A 12,810-nucleotide genomic window follows, 5' to 3' on the forward strand; every position below is an offset into this window, starting at 1 on the left:
ATGGTCTAGGAATGTACCTGGGCAGTAAATGAGATGCTGTCTCAAAAATAATCAGTGTGTGGGGATGGGAAGGTGGCTCAGTGGTAGAGCACTTGCCTTGCTTGCATGAGGTCCTGGGTTTGATTCCCCAGCACCACATAAGCAAAAAGAAAAAAAAGCCAGAAGTGGCGCTGTGGCTCAAGTGGTAGAGCGCTAGCCTTGAGCTGAAGAGCTGAGGGACAGTGCCCAAGCCCAGAGTTCAGGCCCCACGACCGGACCCCCCCCAAAAAAAAAATCAGTGTGCAAAAGGGTTGAAGGTATGGCTCAGAGGCGAGTATCTGTCTAGCAAGAGAGAGGCCCTGAGTTCAAATGCCAGTGCTGAAAAAAAAAGAAAAAGAATAAGAGAAAGAAAATTCATCCTGTAGTACAATACCTTGAAACGGAGTGATATTTGGAAGGTTTACTGTGTGTTTGTGACTACTCTGTGCTGGGCCCCACAGCAGGTACCAATGATGCATAATGAAGGCTCATCCTTCAAAGGTAGTTGTGTGCAGTTAAAGGTACTATACAGAGCCCAAACTGGATTTCTAACTCATATAGCTGAACATAAAGCTCTGTTCTTGTTTTGTGCTGTCTTTATTATTTATTTTTTTCTTCCCTTAACTTGCTTTCATTATCTCAGGTTGCTCTGCAGTGCCTGGGCTTCCAATACTCACTTTTCAAAATTCCTCGCACTCTTTCAGTGTGAGACAAGCCCAAATGCTTCTCATTTTCATCATCTGCTTCTCTCTACTTCCTGCTAGCTCAGGACTTTAGTGGAGGCTTTAGTTTTGCACGATACACTGATACAACTTGTCTCCACTTCAGCTGTGATTGGTTTGCTGATTCTGTTGAAAAGGGTCCAGAATCTTAAGCAATTTCAAAGGCAAATAAGATGTGGAGTAGAATTGCACAGTGGATCCCATTTGCTGACAAGAGGTCCTTTAACTGGGGGTCTTTCACCTGTTCTGGGGTCTGTCTATGGAACCCTGCATTGAACTAGGATTCCCATTAAGTGGGCACTGAATGGCCAAGAGACAGATGCTAATTATGCTAGCCAGTTGACCTACCCTGTTATCTTTCTTCTTCATTTGCAGAATAAAGTTCATTGCTGTCGGTCAAACTCAGTGGTACATCTATTTGATTCTGTCCTATAAGCACTTAGAAAAACAGTGATTAGGAGAAATAAGACAGGGTGTCTCTGAAGTCTGTCAAGTGAATAAAAGATAATCTCTTGGAATGGTTCCATTGGCCTTCATGGTTATCATTTAGTCCATTAGTCAGTGGCACAAAGAACTTCATAGCCACCATCTCTGGCCTTTGCTGGCTGCCTAGATTCAGAAACCTGAGTGTGTAGATTAATTATATCTGCTTAATTCAGTCACTGTTAAAAAGAATTCTGTCAGCCTTTTCATTAAGGAGAAATAAACAAGCCATATGACAAATTGCTCATTGGGCCAATGCTCTTGCGAGTTTTTCTCTCCTGAGGATTATTTAGGATGAAAATTTCTACTCCTATAGCATTTTAAAATACAAAACTGTACGATCCTCCCTTGCATGATAGAAGAGTCATCAACCCTAGGTGGTTATTTAACTTTAAATTAATTAAACATAAATGGAAGGTTTCGTTGTTACCATCTGCAACATTTCAAGTACTTAGTAGTCCCTTGTGGCAAGTGAGAACAGACATGGGATATTTACATCACCACAGAAAGTTCCTGTAGGTAGTGTTTGGAATGGCTGGATGGAATTTATAACATTATTGTCTGAGTCTTCTGGGCCTGGATCCAAATCTCATCTCTCTCCATAGGAAGTGGCTAAATGACTTTGAGCAAGTCATTGGACTTCCCTGGGGGCTCAGCTCCTGCATCCATGAATGAGGAATTCTATCTGCATGTCATAACAGCTATGAGAATTCAGTAAGATAGTCCTAATGAGTCCACAGCTGATCTTTCTCCTGGGTGTCCTACCATACAACCTATTTCTCTTTACCTTTGAGCCATCTATAAATCTGGGAGCTCAGCCTGAGCATGAAGGCCTTAAATACAAATACATAAATACATTTGATGTAGTATTTCTGAAACTGTGGAGGGTGTTGAACATAGGTACACATCTGGAATTTCCTATATTTGAAAAAAAAAGTAGCCTAGTGGGTCCTCAACAAAAGTGAGCCCTTCTCAATGCCCCCCCTAAGAACAGAGACAATTGTCTCTCCCTTAGGAGAATTGTGATGTCTGGATTTCTATCACCTGCCCAGGCAGGGGAGGGACAGGTTTTATTTCTTTTGCAGCCATTACTGTGTCTCACTTTTCTATGCTTAAAGCCATTGTCTGAAAGGAATAGATAGGTTACAACCAGCAATACTTGTTACATTTGGAATTTATTATTGCATTGTAATTGTATAAAGTAATAGGTTTTATTATGCATAATAGACTTTGGTCATGTTTTACCTCCTACCCACATTACTCTCTCTTATCCCCTGCTCCCTGATTCCTCTCCTCTTCTCTAATATTCCCCTTTCTACTTTCATGTACTTTGTGTTTCTACATCCCATATATAAGATAAAACCTATGAGTCAGGTCCCAGTGGCTCGTGCTGGTAATCCTAGCAACTCAAGATTCTAAGAAATGAGGGATCAAAGTTTGAAGTCAACCCAGGGCAGAAAAGCCTGGAGATTCCATCTCCAATTAACTGACAAAATACTGGGCTGGAGGTGGTGTTCAAGTATTAGGCTATCAGCTAGGAGCAAGCAAGCTGAGCAAGACTGTTAAGCCCCAAGTTCAATTTCTGATATGGCTCCCCCTCCCCAAGGGAGACAAAAAAGAAGATAAAACATGGTATTTATCTTTCTTAGTCTGGCTTATTTTGCTTAATACCATGATTTTCCAAATTCCATCCTTCCCCCCCTTTCTTTTTTGGTGGTGGTCCTGGGGTTTGAACTGGTAGCATTTAACATTTGATGTAGTACTTCTCAAATTGTGGAGGTTGTTGAACATACATAGACATCTGGAATTTCCTATATTTGAAAAAAAAAATGTGGCCTGATGGGTCCTTCTCAATGTTTCCCCTCCCATACACAGGGATCTTTTTTTTTTTTTTTTTTAAACAACTCTTGTTGTGCAAGAGTTTTTTTTTTTTTTGGGTCTGGTCAGGGGCCTGAACTCTGGGCCTGGGCGCTGTCCCTCAGCCCTTCAGCTCAAGGCTAGCGCTTTACCACTTGATCCACAGTGCTACTTCCAGCTTTTTTCTTTTTGCTTATGTGGTGCTGAGGAATTGAACCCAGGGCCTCATGCATGCAAGGCAAGCGCTCTACCACTGAGCCACCTTCCCAGCCCCTACACAGGGATCTTGTACCAATTTATGCAGAATTATTCTTTTCTGAGCAGGACATTTAGTATTGCGAGCCTTACCATGAAAGGGCAGGTGGTTCAAATAACAACTGTGAGCATTTTCACATCGGAGGCAGTACTTTTGGGAACCCAGGAGAGCTTGCAAGTAACCAGGTTCCACTTAAAAGAATGTATTATCTTCCCTTGCTGGTGACACTGGTCACCAGCAGCTGGGCCCCTGGTCTTCCCTGTCCCTGCTTCTGTTCTGTTACTCCCAGGCTACCTGGTTGGAAAGTGAGCTAGGGCATTGTGGTGTTTCATATGTATGGAAGGGGCAGGGGAGTTCTAGAGTATACTGTTTAGCTCATAGAGGGCAGCCTCCTCGAGAACTTTCTGGTTGCAACTTGGGTGAGTTCCATAGTCAGCCTGGTATCTCTCTGTCCCTTCTGTCCCTCTTCTCACCTTTTTCTTCTCTTTGGCAGTCACATTGAAAAGAGATATTTCCAAAGTGCCCCTGTTGCCCCTGCAACTGTTGGCTGGGAAGGTCGCCTGGCGAGCAGCCATGGTGTTGCCTTGAGGCGGAGTTGCTCTTTGAATGTGGTGTGGGGCCAGGGGGTGGGGGGTAAGTTTGCCCTCCCCCCACAGCTTGGGCATCTGGCAATGCTCTGCTACTTCAGGAGGTGGACATCTGGAGGACCGCTGCCTGTTGTCCACTTCTCAAGTTTTGCTCACACAGATCCTCTTTTTCTTTCGTGTCCCAAAATGCCTCTTCTCAGAAAGAGTCTGAGCCAGTCTCTTGTCTCTAAATTAGTTCTGCCAAGGTCTGACAGATGTTAAAGCAGCTGATAGGAAGATGAGATTCTCCTTGCCCCATGCCAACAGGCAGAAGGGGGTAAGGAAGCAGAGAGAAGGCTTCCAAGGCAAAGTTTCCAAGGGAGGGGCAGTAACTCCCCAGCCCCCCTTGAAGGCTCAGCAAGGTGTCACCTTCAACCTGTCTCAACAGTCTTGCATCTTTGCATTTAATGTGGCCTTAGAAGAAGGCCATTTCCCCTTCTTTTGATAGACACCCTCTGGCTTGCTCTGCTTGCTTATAGAAGTCATGGCTTTTCTGAGGAGATTTTCTTCCCCCCTGATTTAGAGCTTTATTTCCTGTGTGTGCTGGCTCTTACTCATGAGCTCATGGGTACAGGCTTCCATTTATCTTTGGTGTCAGAAACGGTCAGCATCTACCCTGTCACCAGTGAGTCCTTAGAATGTCCACAGGGCTCACAAGGGCTGGAATGTGTCTGACTCTCCCGGAGGTGACTCTCTAGTGGTCTCAGGAGTTCACTCAGTTTGCAGCCCTCCTACAGTAACTATATCTTTGTCCATGACTCAGAGTCCTGGGATGAACTTGTTCTCCTTGATAGCACACAGATGTGACACAAATTTGATCCAAGACCCAAGATAATGGCCCAATCAAGGAAAAATAAACCAAACCCAAGCCATCTTGTGATGAGTTGGATGTGGTGGTATATGTCTGTGGTCTCAGCACTTGGGAGGTTGAGTGAGTGGGATTGTGAATTCAAGGATAATGAGCTCAAGGCCAGCTTTAGTAAGGCAGGAGAAGGAGGAGAAGGAAGGAAAAGGAGGAGGAGGAGAGGACAAAACAGAGGAAAGTAGAAGGAGGAGGAGCAGGAGGAGGAGGAGGAGGAAGAGGAGGAGGAGGAGGAGAGGAGAAGGAGGAGGAAAAGGAAAAGGAAAAGGAAAAGAAAAACAAAAACACACCCCTCATTACCCAGTCTTCTAAAATGAGCTTAAGGACATCTTGGGGCCAGGGTGGAGGGGTGGGGGCAGAGCAGAAGTGGCCTAGCCTTGAGAGAGTGCAGAGTAAACTGGAGTTAGCCACACATATCCAGGTGGGGAGCTGAAGGAACAGGGTAGGAAGGAGATTCAGCGTTGTCCACTGTCCTAACTTCTCTTTTAATTTCTAAACATTAGCATATACTAGTTGTTCAAGAGGGTTTCATGACAGTCTCCTATCCCAAACATCTCTTGTTCCCTGTTCCCTCCTGTCAAAATTCTGTCATACTGAAATGCAAATAATAGTTATTTCTGGGAGTGAGTGATATTCCCGAAAGTTTTCTTTGGGGCACTTTTTTTTTTTTTTTTTGCCAGTCCCGGGGCTTAAACTCAGGGCCTGGGCACTGTCCCTGAGCATCTTTTGCTCAAGGATAGCATTCCACCAATTGAGCCACAGTGCTACTTCCGGCTTTTTCTGCATAGGTGGTACTGAGGAATTGAACCCAGGGCTTCATGTATGCTAGGTAAGTACTCTACCACTAAGCCACATTCCCAGCCCAAGGCCCACTCTTTTAAGGTAAGTGTTATGATGGCGATTTCTATTGTAGAAATAGAATATCATAAAGTAGTTCCAGATTTCTATCACCCAGCCTCAATATTCATCCCCCATCCATATCCTCCTACACATCTCTATTATTGTAAAGCCAATTCAACCTATTTCCTTTTAGTATGCACAGAGAGCTTTTGTAAACCCTCATCTATCTACATCACATAATAAATACATGGCTCTCTACTTCACCACTTGGAAACGCTTCAAGGCACAGTTTTTCTAGTGCTAGTTACAATTTCTACAGGGACAAAGGCCTTCATCTGACAGATTTTCAGTCTTTTTACTACTCAATATCTCAATGTCTTATGGCCGGTTCTCTCTTTTTTAAAATTAAATAAAAATTTTAATTGTTATTATAAAGGTGATGTACAGAGGGGCTACAGTTACATAAGTTAGGCATCTAATACATTATTTCCTCTTTTTTTCCCTCCCATGCCCACTCACAAGTTGGATAGTTCATTGTCAACATAGTGTTTAGCAAGTATCACTGCTGCATTTGTCCACCCTTTGTCCCTCAATTTCTGTGTCTCCCCCTTACCCTCCCAAAGACAGATAAACAAACAAGAAAAAAGGAAAAGAAAACAGCAACAAAGGAAAAAAAACCCATTTTCATTTCCTGGAGTTCATTTAGATAAATATGTTACATGATCAGATGCACATAGGCATTTACCTTTGTGTTCTTCTCCTCAGAATACTTTCCTTTGGTCTCACTATGTGTGAATGCCTAGAGTCCTGTATCATTTATTATGTCCCAGTGTATTTTAGATCTAGCTTCTGCATATGGGAGAAAACATGTGCCACTTGTCTCTCTGAGCTTGGCTTACCTTATGTAACAGGATTTGTTCTAGCTCTAGCCATTTCCCTGCAAATGACATAACATTATTCTTTCTAATGGCTGTGTAAAGTTCCATTGTGTTCTCTCCATAGAGGACTGTCTATGGTTCTTACTGTGAGAGCACACTGGTAAGGATGGAGGGGCAGTTGGAAGTACATGGCGTTGGTAGTTTCAAAAGGCCTTCACGTGCTTCTGAGGTTCTCTTCAGTTGCGGCCTGTTGGTTGGAATTCATTGAGCTGAGAACTAAGGGATGAAAATGAAAGTCTAAGCAACTGCTCAGAGATAGAGGAGGAATTTGAGGATGCTGGGAACAGACAGATCCTCCTTGTCCTCAGCTCTTCTCAAGACCATGCTTGAATATGACAATGAGAATAAATAGCATTTTTTTCCTGTGGCAAACATTTCTCCTTTTCTTTCTCCTTGAGACCCAGTGGAACTGGCCCTGCAATCAGTAGGACATTTGAGTGAGCTCCCAGAGCAATGGGAAAGTCAAAATGTTCACAGCCTCCTGTTATATCATTTTGCTTCAATGACATGGGTCATTTAGGTGCTGGTAGCAGGCAGAGCTGTATGCACACATTCCAACAGTTTTGTGGCTAAATTTGGACATAACTACATATTTTTGGTCCCTGAGTAATTGTTATTGTGTATTGACAATTCCATTATAAAATCCCTAGCCTTATAAAAAATTGATGTACAGTTCTCACTAATTTGAATCTTCTATTTACTGTCTGCCTATATCCTAATGATCTAACTTCCAGCCTTTCAAAACAGATTTCTTTTTCTTTATTATTTATTTATACTTTCTATTGTTATTATAAAAGTGATGTACCAGGCTGGGAAGGTAGCTCAGCAGTAGAGCGCTTGCCTTGCATGCATGAGGCCCTGAGTTTGATTCCTCAGCACCACATAAGCAGAGAAAGCCAGAAGTGGCACTGTGGCTCAAGTGGCTCTCCAGACTTGAGCTGAAGAGCTGAGGGACAGTGCCCATGCCCATTGTTCAGACCCCAATGATCGACAAAAAATAAAGTGTGAGACCACAGGAATGTAAAATTGTCTTTATTTTTTTGGTCTTCATTTTGATCATTTATAAGTTAGGTTAGAAAATGGCAATTAAGGGTTTTCTCTTGCATGCCGGTGTGACTAATTGGTAGTGGATGTTCAGAGCGGTCCACTGAGAAATGGTGCAGTGATTGATTGTTGATGTCTGCCATGGGTGAGGGAGCATTAGTGGCAGAATTGTGTTTGCCAACTGTAAATTTGTAATGAGATAGTTCTGTCTCTGTAGATATACATAGACTGTAGTTAATCTTCAAGCTGGCCCTACAGACTGGATTGATCAAGCAGTAATTTTGGATTTCAGTATGTATAGATCACCAAAGCCTTCAAACAATGTGAGAATTCTTGGGGCTTGGTATACCCCAGAATTTTATGCTCAGAATGAGTCAGGTAATTCAATTGAAATGGACTCCTTCTTGTTACTGGCTTGGCTAGGCTTATTATTATTTTGTCAAGTCTGATCATTTCTTTTGTTACTCTTCAGAATTTTGTTTTTCTGTTCCCTTACTGGGGCTTGAACTGAGGACCTGGTTGCTGTCCCTTAGATTTTGCTCAATGATGGCACTCTACCACTTGAACCACAGCTCCACTTGCAGTTTTCAGGTAGTTAATTGGAGATAAGAGTCTCATGGACTTTCCTGCTGAGTTGGCTTGGACTGTCACCCGCCTAGCTATGATTACAGGTGTGAGCCATCAGTGCCTGGTGATTGTTTTTATTTATTTATTTATCCATATTATTTATTTTATATTATATTTAAGAAGTGATTCTTATTTTTGACTGGATTTAACCTTTGGGTGTGAGGACAGCTTTCATCACTTAATACAGATCTGTTCCTGGTGTATTTCTTTGGCTTTGCTTAGCATATTCTGCAGCCTTCTCCTTATTGTTCTGAGTACGTTGTTTCTGCCAAGTAACATATCAGCATTTGTGTTGCAGGACACACAGAGTATCAAGACACAGAATCTTGGGTGCTGTGGTCCTGGGTTTCAGTATGTAGAGAGCTGTCGTTCAAGGCCAGTATGCCAACATATTGGCAGACATCATCTTCTTTAGGGAGATTTAAATCAATGAACTCTGCTAGTGCTTTTGGACCCCAGACAAAGAGGCACTGTTGTGCCTGTCAGTCCAGGAATATCCTTTTCTCTTTTTGTCCTTTTCTCTTTTCTTTTTCTTTTTTACTTAATAATAACCAACTTGAGAACACTCAAATTGGAATCCACAATGCAACCAGGTTGGTGTTTTCTCTCTCAAGTTCTCTTTGGTCTGTAACAGGAATGCTCATGCTCAGCAGCAGACAAACTGCCATGCTTTAGACTACCCCACTCCGTGGGAAGCCTTGTTTATCCTTCTCACCACTGATTCTCACCAGGCAACCCTTCCATTCATTGCTCAGAGAATCACCAGCAACTTCTGGGCTAGCTGCTTCTTTTTTTTTTTTTTTTTTTGGGTCCGGTTGTGGGGCCTGAACTCTGGGCCTGGGCGCTGTCCCTCAGCTCTTCAGCTCAAGGCTAGCACTCTACCACTTGAGCCTCAGTGCCACTTCCGGCTTTTTTTTTTCTTTTTGCTTATGTGGTGCTGAGGAGTCGAACCCAGGGCCTCATGCATGCAAGGCAAGCGCTCTACCACTGAGCCACCTTCCCAGCCCAGCTAGCTGCTTCTTATAGAAAGGAAGTTGGTGTTTATTGTCCACTTCAATGAGTTTGTGACAGCCAGTGGCCACAAGGAGATAGTCAGCTTCATCTTGATAAAGCTGCCTGCCTAGGAGATACCCCCAAAAGAGTTTGGTTAGGTTTTTTAATCTTTGGGACATCAGAAAACCAGAAGTGGAGGTGAGCAAAAGAGTTCATGGACAGTGCTTAGGCCCTGAGTTCAAGCCCCATGACTAATAAAAAGAAGAAAAAATAAGAGATCATACACTGGAACCCAGAGATTAAAATTAATAGGGTTCACTATATGGTCCTATCCTGTGCACTTGATTTTGACCAAGTGGTGACCATGTAGGATGGTGAGCAGGGCTTGTGATGTCATGATGTGTTGACAATGTGATAAACCTTTGCAACCTTTGAATCATAGTAAAAGGCATATTATTATTATTATTATTATTATTATTATTATTATTTATTATGCCAGTCCTGGGGCCTGAACTCAGGGCTTGGGCACTGTCCCTGAGCTTCTTTTGCTCAAGGCTAGCACTCTGCCACTTAAGCCACAGCACCACTTCCAGCTTTTTCTGTTTATGTGGTACTGAGGAATTGAGCCCAGGGCTTCCTGCATGCCAGGCAAGCACGCTACCACTGAGCCACATTCCCAGCCAAGGCACAACACTTTGAACAGATTATATCTAGGGTAGAATAGCCAAGAAACCCCATTCATGGTCTTTCCAACTAAGGTATTGGAGAATGTTTTATAAATTAGGATTTGAAAATATGTCATATGCGAGGCAATGCTTAGGGCTGGGAGAATTGTGTGGTCTTATGGGTGAAAAATGATAGCATCATTATTAAACAGTTATTTATGTACTAGGCACAAGATACGCATTTAATGATCACTACAGGATTTTAGCCTACCTTTACAGCCTCCCATTTGTCCGAGGACACAGCAGTAAACTAAGAACAAGGAAGCATGGCAGTTGAACTCCAAAGCTTGGGCTCTTACCTCTAATATGACTCAGGACGCAGGAGTAAATACTTCAAGAAGGCAGAGTTTAGTTTTATATATATATATATATATATATATATATATATATATATATATATATATGTTTCCCTACTATTTTAAAACTGAGGATGTTTTGTGTAAGGTGCAGAGAAAAATTAGAAGTATGCTTTATTAACCCAGTGATGTACAGAAATCTCGTTTCCAACAATAGCCAGAAGCATCTGGTGGAAGTTAAACTTTAAACAGGTGAATAAAAAATTCCTTAGAATCCTTTCTGGGAAAATATTTTAATAATCTAGAAATCTCACCATGCAGACAATTTTCTCCTTAGTTACTTTGAATTATCCCAATTTTTGTTGAACTGAATTACTCCAATTTTACCATCCAGTGAAGGCTGCATGGCTTTCTCCATGTGATGCTTCACTTATGAGGATGGTGAAAGGGAGGTGGCTGCATTCTTTCACATGACACATTGTGATAAGTAAGCCATTGTTTTAACAGGAGTATTAAAGCAGAACACAACATGTTGTGGGCCTTTTTCCATTTTACTGTTAGGCAGAAGTAAGCCATTTCCCCAGTTCTCATTTCTAGTGGGGAAAGAAAGAAAAGGAAAAGAGTGATGGCCCATTAAATACTATCCGGCCCCTAAAAAGAAAAAAAAATCTTCCCTCTAGGTTTCTGTGTGAAGCCTTCTACCTGGTAGAGAGTGGATCTGCAAATCTAGAACCCAGACTCTCTAGCTGGTCAACTCTGATGGGAACCATGGGAGAAAATTCAAAGCATTAATTAACTTAGATGATTCTGTGGCCTGAAACTCAGGATAGGTTACAAATAACTTTTCATAGCCAGACTTTGGTGGCTGGGGGAATCTGCTGCTCTTCTGCTTGTTAAATTGTTGAGAAGGAACACTGGAGATCCGAAAGGAAAATGTGTAGAATATTTGGAGACTTTTTGAATGAATTCTGGAGAATGGAAAGGGTGATTTCAAGGACATATTTTTACTAACCTTTGCTTCTTTTGCTTCCTTCTTGAGCTACCTGATCCTCACAGTAGCACGTCATGACAAGTTTGAGGAATTAACTTCAGAATCAGTTTGCTAATGAAGAATGTTCTGATCCCAATGTTGGCCCTTCCCTTTTGACCTATTATTTATTTAATTTATCTCTAATTTTTAAAAAAGTAAATGGAGTGAACTTATTTTAAAGCAAAAGAAAGAAATACTAGTCAAGGAGAGCAGATTCTCCAAAAAAAAGGGAAAGGGGATTTTCCAGGTTAGTAGAAAACTATTTATGATTTCTTTGTCTGGCCCTACTAGACAATCAGTCCCTAGTTCCCTCCCTCTTGTAGGAATGTGTCTTTGGTTTGATTTGTTAAGTGGTGGTCACAGATGCTGGAGACCTTTCTGATGGCATCTTTTCTGATTGCACTCTTCCCACCTTGGACTGTGCAGGTGAACTGGGAGGGTTTGCCTCCTACTTGCCCTTGCTTTCTGATTGGATCGCCTGAACAAGGAGTTCCTTTCTGATTGGATCCTCTCCCACTTGGGAATATGAGAGCAGAAGTATGAGGGCTTGCCATCTGCTTTGTGTCTGTTGCCTACTGTTTTAGTACTGAGGACATTTTGTGTAAGTGGGGAAAAATAGAAGTGGTCTGCCTTATTAACTCAAACATAGAAATGATAGTTGCTAAGGTGGCTATGGTGAAGCATTATAATAGAATTGTGTTGAAAAATAGATGAAAAAGATTTTTTGGTGAAATTTTGGTGAAATAATAGAATTGTGTTGAAAAATAGATGAAAAAGATTTTTTGGTGAAATCCAGTCATCTGGATATGATAGAAATCATGGAGATTTCTGTGACTGGTAAAACAAAAAAAGTTGATATGGATACACAAGAAAAATTTAGTTGATATATTCATTTCCTATTTTATGAAAATCATTATTTCTTCATGAAAATAGTAATAAAAGTATAAGGGAAACAAATACAGAAATAGTTTATCTGTATTCTACAGAAAATGATTAAGAATTTTAATCTGCTTTATAAATATTACCCTGAAATTAGGGTTGGTGAAATCACTGTTATTGTAATTATGCTTAAAATGTTTATGTTCCTAAATATAGACAGAGTCCAATCCCAGAATCCCCCTACCTCCTGGGCTCAAGCAGTAAAGCACCCTGGCTTAAAAAGCTCAAGGTCCTGCATCCAAACAAAAGAAACAAAGAAAAATACCTGAGGAAATCCAACTGAAGTTTGGAGCCAAATTACTAGTTAATTGAATTATCATTGTATTATTTCGTTGTTTTTTTTTTTTTTTTTGCTGGTGGTGGGGCCTGAAACTCTGGGCCTGGGTGCTGTCCCTCAGCTCTTCAACTCAAGGCTAGTGCTCTACCACTTGAGCCACAGCATTACTTCCCACCTTTTTCTTCTTATGTGGTGCTGAGGAATCAAACCCAGGGCATCATACATGCAAGGCAAGCACTCTACCACTGAGCCACCTTCCCAGCCCTTATTTAGTTCT

At 41.7% G+C, this 12,810-nt stretch overlaps 1 pseudogene; it reads right to left on the reverse strand.

Moving 5' to 3' along the window:
- Positions 1-8,451: 8,451 nt before the first annotated feature.
- On the reverse strand, positions 8,452-11,354 carry LOC138816938 (small ribosomal subunit protein eS6-like; annotated as a pseudogene).
- Between the last annotated feature and the right edge of the window lie 1,456 nt (positions 11,355-12,810).

The sequence above is a fragment of the Dipodomys merriami genome, unplaced genomic scaffold (genome assembly GCF_024711535.1).
Source record: "Dipodomys merriami isolate MVZ:Mamm:240054 unplaced genomic scaffold, mDipMer1.0.p SCAF_11, whole genome shotgun sequence".
NCBI lineage: Eukaryota > Metazoa > Chordata > Mammalia > Rodentia > Heteromyidae > Dipodomys > Dipodomys merriami.